Source organism: Triticum dicoccoides, chromosome 7A (assembly GCF_002162155.2).
Source record: "Triticum dicoccoides isolate Atlit2015 ecotype Zavitan chromosome 7A, WEW_v2.0, whole genome shotgun sequence".
NCBI classification, from domain to species: domain Eukaryota; kingdom Viridiplantae; phylum Streptophyta; class Magnoliopsida; order Poales; family Poaceae; genus Triticum; species Triticum dicoccoides.
Window position 1 is genome coordinate 44848406 of NC_041392.1, and position 10304 is coordinate 44858709.

Genomic DNA, 10304 nt, shown 5'->3' on the forward strand with positions numbered 1-10304 from the left:
CTTTAAAGACAGCACCGTTGCTAAGGGAGCTTTGGCTATCGGCCAAACTGTCAGGCTAGGTGTATTCCTTATGACCACCTGTTCGGCTGCTGCGCCGACGATGACCTCTCGGGTCATCGAAAGCAATCTCCACGTCAGTTCGGAATTCACTGAGCAGCTAGATCCAATGGAGCACTCTTCCCTAAACGAGCTCTTGGATTGCATCATCGCCCTGGGAGTCGCTACAGGTTACGACCAGATTGGGCCTAAACCCGATCTGAGAGAGATTAACTCTCCCCAGGTCACCCATCACGTTGCTGTGGTAGAGGGACAGTACGGCGACCCTTCATCTATCTTAAGGACTAGCAACGTCCGGATTCCCGATCCCTCCAAGCCGGATACCGGCGGAGGGGAGGACATCACTCAAGACCTGAACTTAAAGTCAGGCGACGGGCTAGATTCATTGGACAGCATCCAAGAATCCAAACTTACGAGTTCGGAAACTCCTTGGCCTCTGGGTCTCAGATTGGGCGAGGTTTCGGATTTGATTCCACCCACCCACCTATACATAAGCAATCTATCCCAAATTAGGCAAGAGCCCGAAGAAACAATACATCATTACTGGGCCAGATTCCTCCTGATTATGAGCAGGATAAAGGACTGCCGTGAGGAAGACGCAATTTCATTCTTCTGCAATAATTGCACGGACAAGGGAATCCTCAATGCCATAAGTCACCGTGATATTACACGCTTCGCTGACTTGGCGTCCATAGTACGAAAGTACTGTGCGATGGAAAGCGCCTGGAAAACCAAAATAAAGTTTTGGGACAATCTGGCCCTGAATACAAACCCAGTCCGAAATAAAAGCAAAAACCCTCTACAGGGCATGGAACCGTACTGGAAGGATGGATTAATGGAAACTGTAAAATTCATAGTGCAGAGGGCGCCACACCAACTCACAGCCTTAGAGCATGTTGGATTCTCCGGCAGGTGGCAAAAATTGGCGAAGATCTTCTAATTCCAGAAGCCACAGAAAGCCACCCCAGAGACACCAGTCCGGTATTAACAGTCTTCTAGACTTTTGCATCACATAATATGCGAAAAAGAACACCCCGCAGCTTGCCAAAGTCTACCAAGTAGGAACAATAAACCCATGGAGTGACACGGCCATTACTTTTAACGCCAGTGATGAACCTAGATTCCGAACAGCCCGAGCACCAGCCGCATTGGTCCTCAGTCCAATAGTGGACGGCTTTCGTCTTACCAAGGTACTCATGGAAGCCGGCAGCGGATTGAACCTCATTTATGAGGAAACCCTTCAAAAAATGGAAAAAGACTGGAACCGCATTGAGCGAAGCAGCACAACCTTTAGAGGAATAATCCCCAGTCGGGAAGCGCGCTGTACAGGAAAAATCATACTAGATGTGGTGTTCGGCACACCGGATAATTACAGGTCCGAAGAGGTCACGTTCCAAGTGGCCCCGTTCAGTAGCGGATACCACACTCTGCTAGGGCGGGAAGCGTTTACAATCTTCCAAGCAATACCCCATTACGGGTACATGAAGCTCAGGATGCACGGGCCTAACGGAATCATAACTCTCACTAGTGATCCAGACATGGCACTCCGCGTCGAAAACAAGACAGCCGCACTGGCCCTCGAGGCGTTATCCGAAGCCCTAGCGGCTGAGGAGCTGACTGCGCTGCGCTCCATGGTGAATAGGGATGATGTGATACTCGAGAAAAGATCCAAGTCCACCTCCTTTAAACCAGCGGACGAAATAGTAAAATTCCAGGTCCATCCAACGGACCCCAATAAAACAGCTACCATTGGGGCACAATTAAACCCTGATGTAGACGCCGCACTGCGAGGGTTCCTACGAGGGAACTAGGAAATTTTTGCCTGGAACCCTTCAGACATGCCAGGAATCCCACGCAGGCTGGCCGAACAGAGCTTAAATATCCTAAAATGATTCAAGCCAGTCAAACAGGCTGTTCGGCTTTTTTCTGAACCTAAGAGATAGGCCATGGGAGAGGAACTAGCCAAGCTATTGGAGGCTGGATTCATCAAAGATATAAAACACCCGGACTGGCTAGCAAACCAGTTGATGGTACCAAAGAAGGACAAATCCTGGCGCTTGTGCGTTGATTTTAAAGACAATCATACCGTAGGCTAGCTTCTAGGGTTTAGCCTCTCTAATCTCGTGGTAGATATACTCTTGTACTATCCATATCATCAATATTAATCAAGCAGGACGTAGGGGTTTACCTCCATCAAGAGGGCCCGAACCTGGGTAAAACATTGTGTCCCCTGCCTCCTGTTACCATCCGGCCTAGACGCACAGTTCGGGACCCCCTACGCGAGATCCGCCGGTTTTGACACCGACATTGGTGCTTTCATTGAGAGTTCAGCTGTGCCGTCGCCATCAGGAAGGATGCCTCATCCCTTCTTTAAATACGGCACTGTTGCTAAGGGAGCTTTGGCTGTCGGCCAAACTCCCCGGCTAGGTGGTTTTCTTATGACCGCATGTTCGGTCGCGGCGCCGATGATGACTTCTCGGGTCATCAAAAGAAATCTTCACGTCAACTCGGAACTCGCCGAGCAGTTAGATCCAATGGAGCTCTCTTCCCTAAATGAGCTCTTGGACCGCATCGCCGCCCTGGGAGTCGCTACAGACTATGATCAGATTGGGCCTAAACCCGATCTGAGAGAGATCAACTCTCCCCAGGTCACCCATCACGTTGCAGTGGTGGACGAACAATGCGGCAACCCTTCATCTATCTTAAGGACTAGCTATATCCAGATTCCTGATTCCTCCAAGCCGGATACTGGCGGAGGGGAGGACGTCACTCAAGACCTGAACCTAGAGTCAGGCAGCGGGCTAGATTTATTGGAAACTCCTTGGCCCCTGAGTCTCAGATTGGGTGAGGATTCAGGTTCAATTCCACCCACCCACCCAAACATAAGCGATCTACCCCAAATTAGGCAAGAGCCCGAAGAAACAGTACACCATTACTGGGCCAGATTCCTCCTGGTCATGAACAGGATAAAGGACTACCGCGAGGAAGACGCAATTTCATTCTTCTGCAAGAATTGCATGGACAAGGGAACCCTACACGCAGTAAGTCGCCGCGAAATTACACGCTTTGCCGACTTGGTGTCCATAGTATGAAAGTACTGTGCGATGGAAAGCGCGTGGAAAACCGAAATAAAAATTTGGGATAATCCGACCCTGAATACAAACCTAGTCCGAAATAAAAGGGTGCATTATCGCCAAACACCCGGGTTAAACATCAAAAAGCAAAAACCCTCTACAGGGCATGGAACTGTACTGGAGGGATGGCTCAATGGATCCTGTAAAATTCACGGTGCAGAGGGCGCCACACCAACTCATAGCCTTAGAGCATGTTGGATACTCCAGCAGGTGGCCAAAAGTGAAGAAGATCTTCTAACCCCAGAAGCCACAGAGCACCAGCCCAGGGATACCAGTACGATATTAACAGTCTTCGAGACTTACGCATCAAATAATCTGCGAAAACGAACACTCCGCGGCCTTGCCGAGGTCTACCACGCGGCAACAATAAACCCATGGAGTGACACGACTATTACTTTTAATGCCAGTGACGAACCTAAATTCTAAACAGCCCGAGCACCAGCCGCATTGGTCCTCAGTCCAATAGTGGACGACTTTTGACTCACCAAGGTACTCATGGACGGTGGCAGCGGATTGAACCTCATTTATGAGGAAACCCTTCGAAAAATGGAAATAGACTGGAACCGCATCGAGCGAAGCAGCACAACCTTTAGAGGAATAATCCCAGTTAGGAAGCACGCTGTACAGGAAAAATCACACTAGATGTGGTGTTTGGCATGCCGGATAATTACAGGTCCAAAGAGGTCAAGTTCCAAGTGGCCCTGTTCAGTAGCGGATACCACGCTCTATTAGGGCAGGAGGCGTTTACAATCTTCCAAGCCATACCCCATTACGGGTACATGAAGCTCAAAATGCCCGGGCCCAACGGAATCATCACTCTTGCTAGTGATCCGGACATAGCACTCCACAGCGAAAATAAGATAGCCGCACTGGCCCTTGAGGCAATATCTGAAGCCCAAGCGGCCGAGGAACTGACTGCGCTGCGCTTCACGGTGGACAGGGACGACGTGATACTCGATAAAAGATCCAAGTCCACCTCCTTTAAACCGGCGGACGAAATAGTCAAATTCCAAGTCCATCCAACGGACCCTACAAAAACAACCTCCATCGGGGCACAATTAAACCCCGATGTTGATGCCGCACTACGAGAGTTCCTACGCGAGAACTGGGACATTTTTGCCTGGCACCCTTCAGACATGCCAAGAATCCCACGCAGGTTGGCCGAGCACAGCCTAAATTTCCTAAAAGGATTCAAGCTAGTCAAGCAGGCTCTTCGGCGTTTCTCCGAACCTAAGAGACAAGCCGTGGGAGAGGAACTAGCCAAGCTATTGGAGGCCGGATTCATCAGAGACATAAAACATCTAGACTGGCTAGCAAACCTGGTGACGGTACCAAAGAAGGACAAATCATGGCGCTTGTTCGTCAATTTTAAGGACCTTAACAAGGCTGCCCAAAGGATCCCTTCCCCCTCCCCCGCATCGATCAAATCATCGACGCTACCGCAGGACACGATTCATTGTGTTTCCTCGACGCATGCTCCGGCTACCATCAAATTAAAATGGCAGAGCCAGACCAAGCCGCAACAGTATTCATCACACCGTACGGCCCATTCTACTTCAACACAATGCCCTTCGGGCTCAAAAACGCCGGCGCAACATATCAGCGCATGATTCAGACATGTCTGGCAAACCAGATCGGCAAAGCAGTGGAGGCATACGTAGATGACGTGGTCGTCAAAACCAAGCATGTCGAATCTCTAGTAGATGACTTGAGGCTCACATTCGATAACCTCCGAACATACGACATCAAGCTCAACCCGGAAAAATGCGTTTTCGGCGTACCAGCCGGAAAGCTCTTGGGCTTCATTATATCCGGTAGAGGAATTGAAGCAAATCCAGCCAAGATCGGAGCTCTGTCACAATTGGACATCCCAAAGGACCGCAAACAAATACAAAAATTGACCGGATGCGTGGCGGCTCTAAGCCGCTTTATCTACCGCTTGGGAGAAAAGGCATTACCCCTTTATCGCCTCCTCTGGCGCCCAAACATTTCGAGTGGACGGATGCCGCCACGGCTGGACTCGACGAAATAAAAGCCATATTGGCAACAAACCCAGTCTTGGCTGCGCCAAACATTGGCGAACCAATGCTATTATACATTGTGGCAACTCATCAAGTAGTAAGCACAGTGCTCGTCGTCGAACGAGAAACGGATGGACACAAATTCCCCCTTCAAAAGCCGGTTTACTATGTGTCCACTGTCCTTACTCCATGCAAGTCACGGTACCCGCATTATCAAAAGATAGCGTACGCGGTATTTATGGCATCCCGGAAGCTGCGACACTACTTTCAAGATTGTTCGATAATGGTATCCTCGGAAGTACCACTTAACGATATTATAAACCACCGCGACGCGACGGGTCGGATTGCCAAATGGGCCATTGAGCTCCTCCGGTTTGACATAACTTACAAGCCACGGCGAGCTATTAAGTCGCAAGTTTTGGCCGACTTTGTCGCCGAGTGGACAGAAGCCGAACTCCCTAAAGAGTACGGCACATATTCAAACTGGATCATGCACTTCGACGGCTCCAAAATGTTGGCTGGTCTGGCGGATGGCGGCATTTTGACGTCCCCAACAGGAGATACAGTCCAATAGGTACTACAGATAATGTATACAGACTCCAACAACGCAGCTGAATATGATGCGCTTCTACATGGTCTACGGATAGCAGTATCCATGGGCATTCAACGCCTAGAGGTGTGCGGGGATTCGAACCTCGCGATTCCCTAATAAGTGGAGACTTTGATGCCAAGGATCCGAAAATGGAAGCTTATCGCAATGTCGTCCTAAAAATGTCAGCTCGGTTCGAGGGGCTCGAATTTCACCGTATAGCCCGGGAAAACAATCAGGTAGCAGACCTCCTGGCACGCATCGGCGCAAAACGCAATGCCGTCCCTCCCAACATCTTCTTGGAGAGGCTATTCAAGCCATCCGTAGTATGGGAAGGGGAACCCGGAAATAACAGCCCGGACCCAACCGCACTGCCTGACACCGAATATTCTGACATAATTGGAGGCTCTGCCAACGAAATAACATCTTCAGCCCACGTAATAATTGCAGTCATCGCCCCGTGGACAGAACCATTCCTAGCCTACCTAACTAAGCAGGAACTTCCCGCGGACCAAAACGAGGCATGCTACATAGTGCGGCGATCTAAAGCATATAAAGTGCATGAGGGAGAGCTTTATAAGAAAAGCACCACCGGAGTCCTTCAAAGGTGCATCCCCGAAGAAGAAGGGCGGAATCTTCTGGCTGAAATTCATGCCAGACTCGGCGGTCATCACGCGGCGTCCTGGGCCCTTGTAAGCAAGGCCTTCCATACAGGCTTCTATTGGCCGACGGCCCGGGAAGACGCTCAGGACTTAGTCCAACGATGCGTTGGTTGCCTGATTTTTGCTAACCAAAGCCATATGCCACACACCGCCCCCAAACTATCCTCATCACCTGGCCCTTCGCGGTCTGGGGGCTTGACATGGTTGGACCCCTTAAAGGAGGAACCCACAAGCAAAAATACTTACTGGTCATGGTGGATAAGTTCACAAAATGGATAGAAGCCAAGCCTGTTAAGACGGCCGAATCCGGACCGGTGATAGACTTCATATCCGGGGTCGTACACCGTTATGGCGTCCCCCACAGCATCATCACTGATAATGGCACAAACTTTACGGTCGATGATGTAAAACTCTGGTGCAAAAACATGGGCATCAAGCTTGATTATGCTTCAGTCTATCACCCACAAACTAACGGTCAGGTCGAGCGAGAAAATGGTCTTATCATGAGCGCCATCAAACCCAGATTATTGTGGTCCCTCAAGGAATCTAACACGCATTGGGTAGAGGAGCTCGAATCCATACTCTGGGGGCTGCGGACCACGCCGAATTGCACTACCGGATACACACCATTCATTATGGTATACGGCACAGAGGTGGTTCTGCCCTGCGACATTATTCATGACTCACCTCGAGTGCGCATGTACGAAGAAAGAGAAGCCGAGCTCGATCGGCAAGACAGTTTGGACGCCTTGGAGGAGGAGCATGACGTGGCAAAAGCCCGTTCCGCATTCTATCAACAGCAGGCTCGAAGATACCAAAGCAGAGAAGTATGGGCCAAAACTTACAATATTGGCGAGTTAGTTCTACGCCAGCCGGATAAGAAAAAGGACAAACTCAAGCCCAAATGGGAAGGTCCCTTCCTCATTGACCAAGTCCTAACTGGTGGAGCGTACCGTCTGCGGGATGCATCAGATAATCAACTCGAGCCGAACCCATGGAACGCAGCCCGACTTCGAAGGTTCTACGCCTAACGCCGGACTCTGTGTTCGTCTCCTTCCTCTGTCCATTTTTATACACTATCTGTCTTATATTTTCCTCCTTCTCCTTTTCTTTTCTCTCACAGCCTTTAGGGGCCCATTCGTGCCTTGTTTACATGCAACTGACATGCTATCCGCGCTGATTATACCTGGGGGCTTCTTTAACAGAAGCTTATTCATACGGGCTTTATGACCAACACATGTGTTATCCTTCCGCATGTACCCTTTATTCACCATTATATGCATCGATATGACTTAAGTTTTGGCCAAGCTGGGTTGCCTGGCTCTTGTATTTATGCCCTACATTCCCGTTAATTCGGCTAGGGCATAAGGGGAGCACCTCTGTGATTGTTACTGCCGGGTCAGCCGGATGTGTACCTCAGACTGGGTGAAGCCGAAAGCTAGCGTTTTTAAGGGAATATTCGGTCGGCGAACTAAAGATGATTTTTCACTTATTTACTTATGCGCCCCTAGATGTTTTTTCTGCGTCTCTTCTCGCAATCCGGACATGCACTTTAGGGCATGCGTCCCAGGGAAAGGAACCCCTAACGGAACTATTCTCCCTGGAAGATGTTTCTTACTAACCATGTAATATAACATAACTAGTTGGGCACCTGTCCGTTAAAGCACTAATGACCCCTACGCCTGGTCTCCACGGATGCCCCTGTTCTTACATAACCGAGAGGGTATCGGATACACTCCGGACCGTCAGGTCCCGAGGTTGAAGCGAAAAGGTCCGCCACGACAAACGATCTACAATCCGGCTAGAAGGCATTAGACATGTCACTTTAAATTACCTAGTCAATTTGACTGGTTGAATTCCTCTTCAATACAATCCAATAGGCTGTCTAGTCCACAGTCCTGTTGGGAATACTTTGCGACCAATTCTACTAGGCCATACACTAAGCTTACAGGGATCTCCTTCCCATCGGGCCCCACAGGTCCGACCTCAGCCATGTGGTTTGGGTCAGCCTTCGTGTACCGCGTCTTCACCATTGCGCAGGCTTCCCTGGTGCCCTAACGGCAGGCCGATATCTTCCCTAATCGGAAGCACCGCCGTGCTCCCTTCAGCTTCTCTACAAGGTCTCCAAGGCCTTCGGGCATGGAGACGGATGGTCACTGTGACACTCCAAAATTTTAATTTGGTTTTTATCAAAAACTTTGTGGTTTTTGAAAAGAGGCCATTTAATTTTTTTTTTCAGAAAACCTTCCTCTTAAAAACTTCCTTTGCTTTGGCAAGGATTTTTTTTTCAAACTTTGGTGTTTGACCTTTTGAAACTTCTTCTCTGTTGGTTCCCTCTCAAATTCATTTTGGGAGTTTAATCTTTTTCTTTTAAAATGAAACTCTATGAAAAACTTGGGATTTTCATATCTTGAAAACCACCCATGACTTTGCATTTTTGCCCATGTGATAAAACCCCTCCAAAACCTCCCCTACTCCTTGTGATCAACCTAAGTTCTCTGTCCCAACTAATCCAAGCAAGTTTTGGATTTTATTCTAATTATTTTCCTCTCAAATCAATTCTGAAAATTATTTGGAGCCTGAGTAATTTTCAAAGCAAGTACCCTATTGCATTTGAGTTTTGACCTCAAACCAACTCTCCTGGATAGTCCTCTTTATCCACTCCTCCTCTTTTCAAATTTTTCAAAATTCAGTCTCTGCAAGTTTGGACCAGATTTGCCAAATTTTGCAAAATTCATATCTACACTCCTCCAAAAATTCCACCAAAAATCATGCAGCCTACTGGAGCAATGAGTAGCCACTCCACCAAAAATCAGCTCAAGGAAAAATCACCAGAGGCCAAATTCATTCTGTCGAGCACCTTGCATGCACTGTTGCTGTTCAAAATTCAGAAAGTTCAGAAGATTCAGTCGTTTTCCCTTCGTCAGACTCGATCACGCGGCCACAGTGCGCCCTGGCGTGTTGCACGCAGCCTCTTCTCACTGGCCAGCACCCCACACGCATGCTTTGCCGATTCCTGGCGTCGGTAGCGGCGAGCCTCGCCGGCGTTGGAAGCTTCTGCGGTGGCTGCACCTTCCATGGCGGCCAACAAGGGCCCGAGCCCTCTCGCCACGCCACCCGGCGCCGCCCAACACCCCCTGGCTCTCCGCGTGTCCATGCCATGCCAGCGCACGCCCGTGGCACCGTCGCCGTGGCCCGGCAAGCACGGAACGTGCTCCCTGCCGCCGCCGGGCCGCGCCACCCCCGTTCCGTCGAGCTCGCCCATAGCACCAAATCCCAGCCCGTTTAGCACCTAAATGGAACCGGTGGACCTCAACGATGATGCCCAAGCCCCTAATCCCACTGCACATCCACAGCACCGCCGTAATCACTCGCCGGAGATCCCCGTTCACGGCAACCGCCTCGGGCCGCCTATAAAAAGGGCCCCCGAGCTCACCCTCGTGCACGCATCATCACCACTCCTCACCAACGCCCCGTCAGGCCACTAGGAGGTCCTCGAGGAGGTCTCCTCCCCCAACTCCGGCCGCCCCGATCCGCCTCGGCCTCCACCACGATTCGCTCCGGTGAGGCCATCTCCGGCGCCCAAACCCCGTCCGTTACCCTCTCTAGCTACCAGGAGCCTAACCCCCTCCTCAATTTGATCTCTGCAGCCCTCTCCGACGAGTCCCTCGACCACCCGAGCCGCCGTCCGCCGGAGCAAAGCTCGCCGTCGACGTGGTACTCGCCGGCGACCACCACCACCACCAACCGACGCGGAATGGCGCCCTGAGCACGGAGGTACCCTCCGATCCCCCTGCCTCGCCGTGGATCGCCGCCGGCGACCACCGCGGCTCTCGGGCGC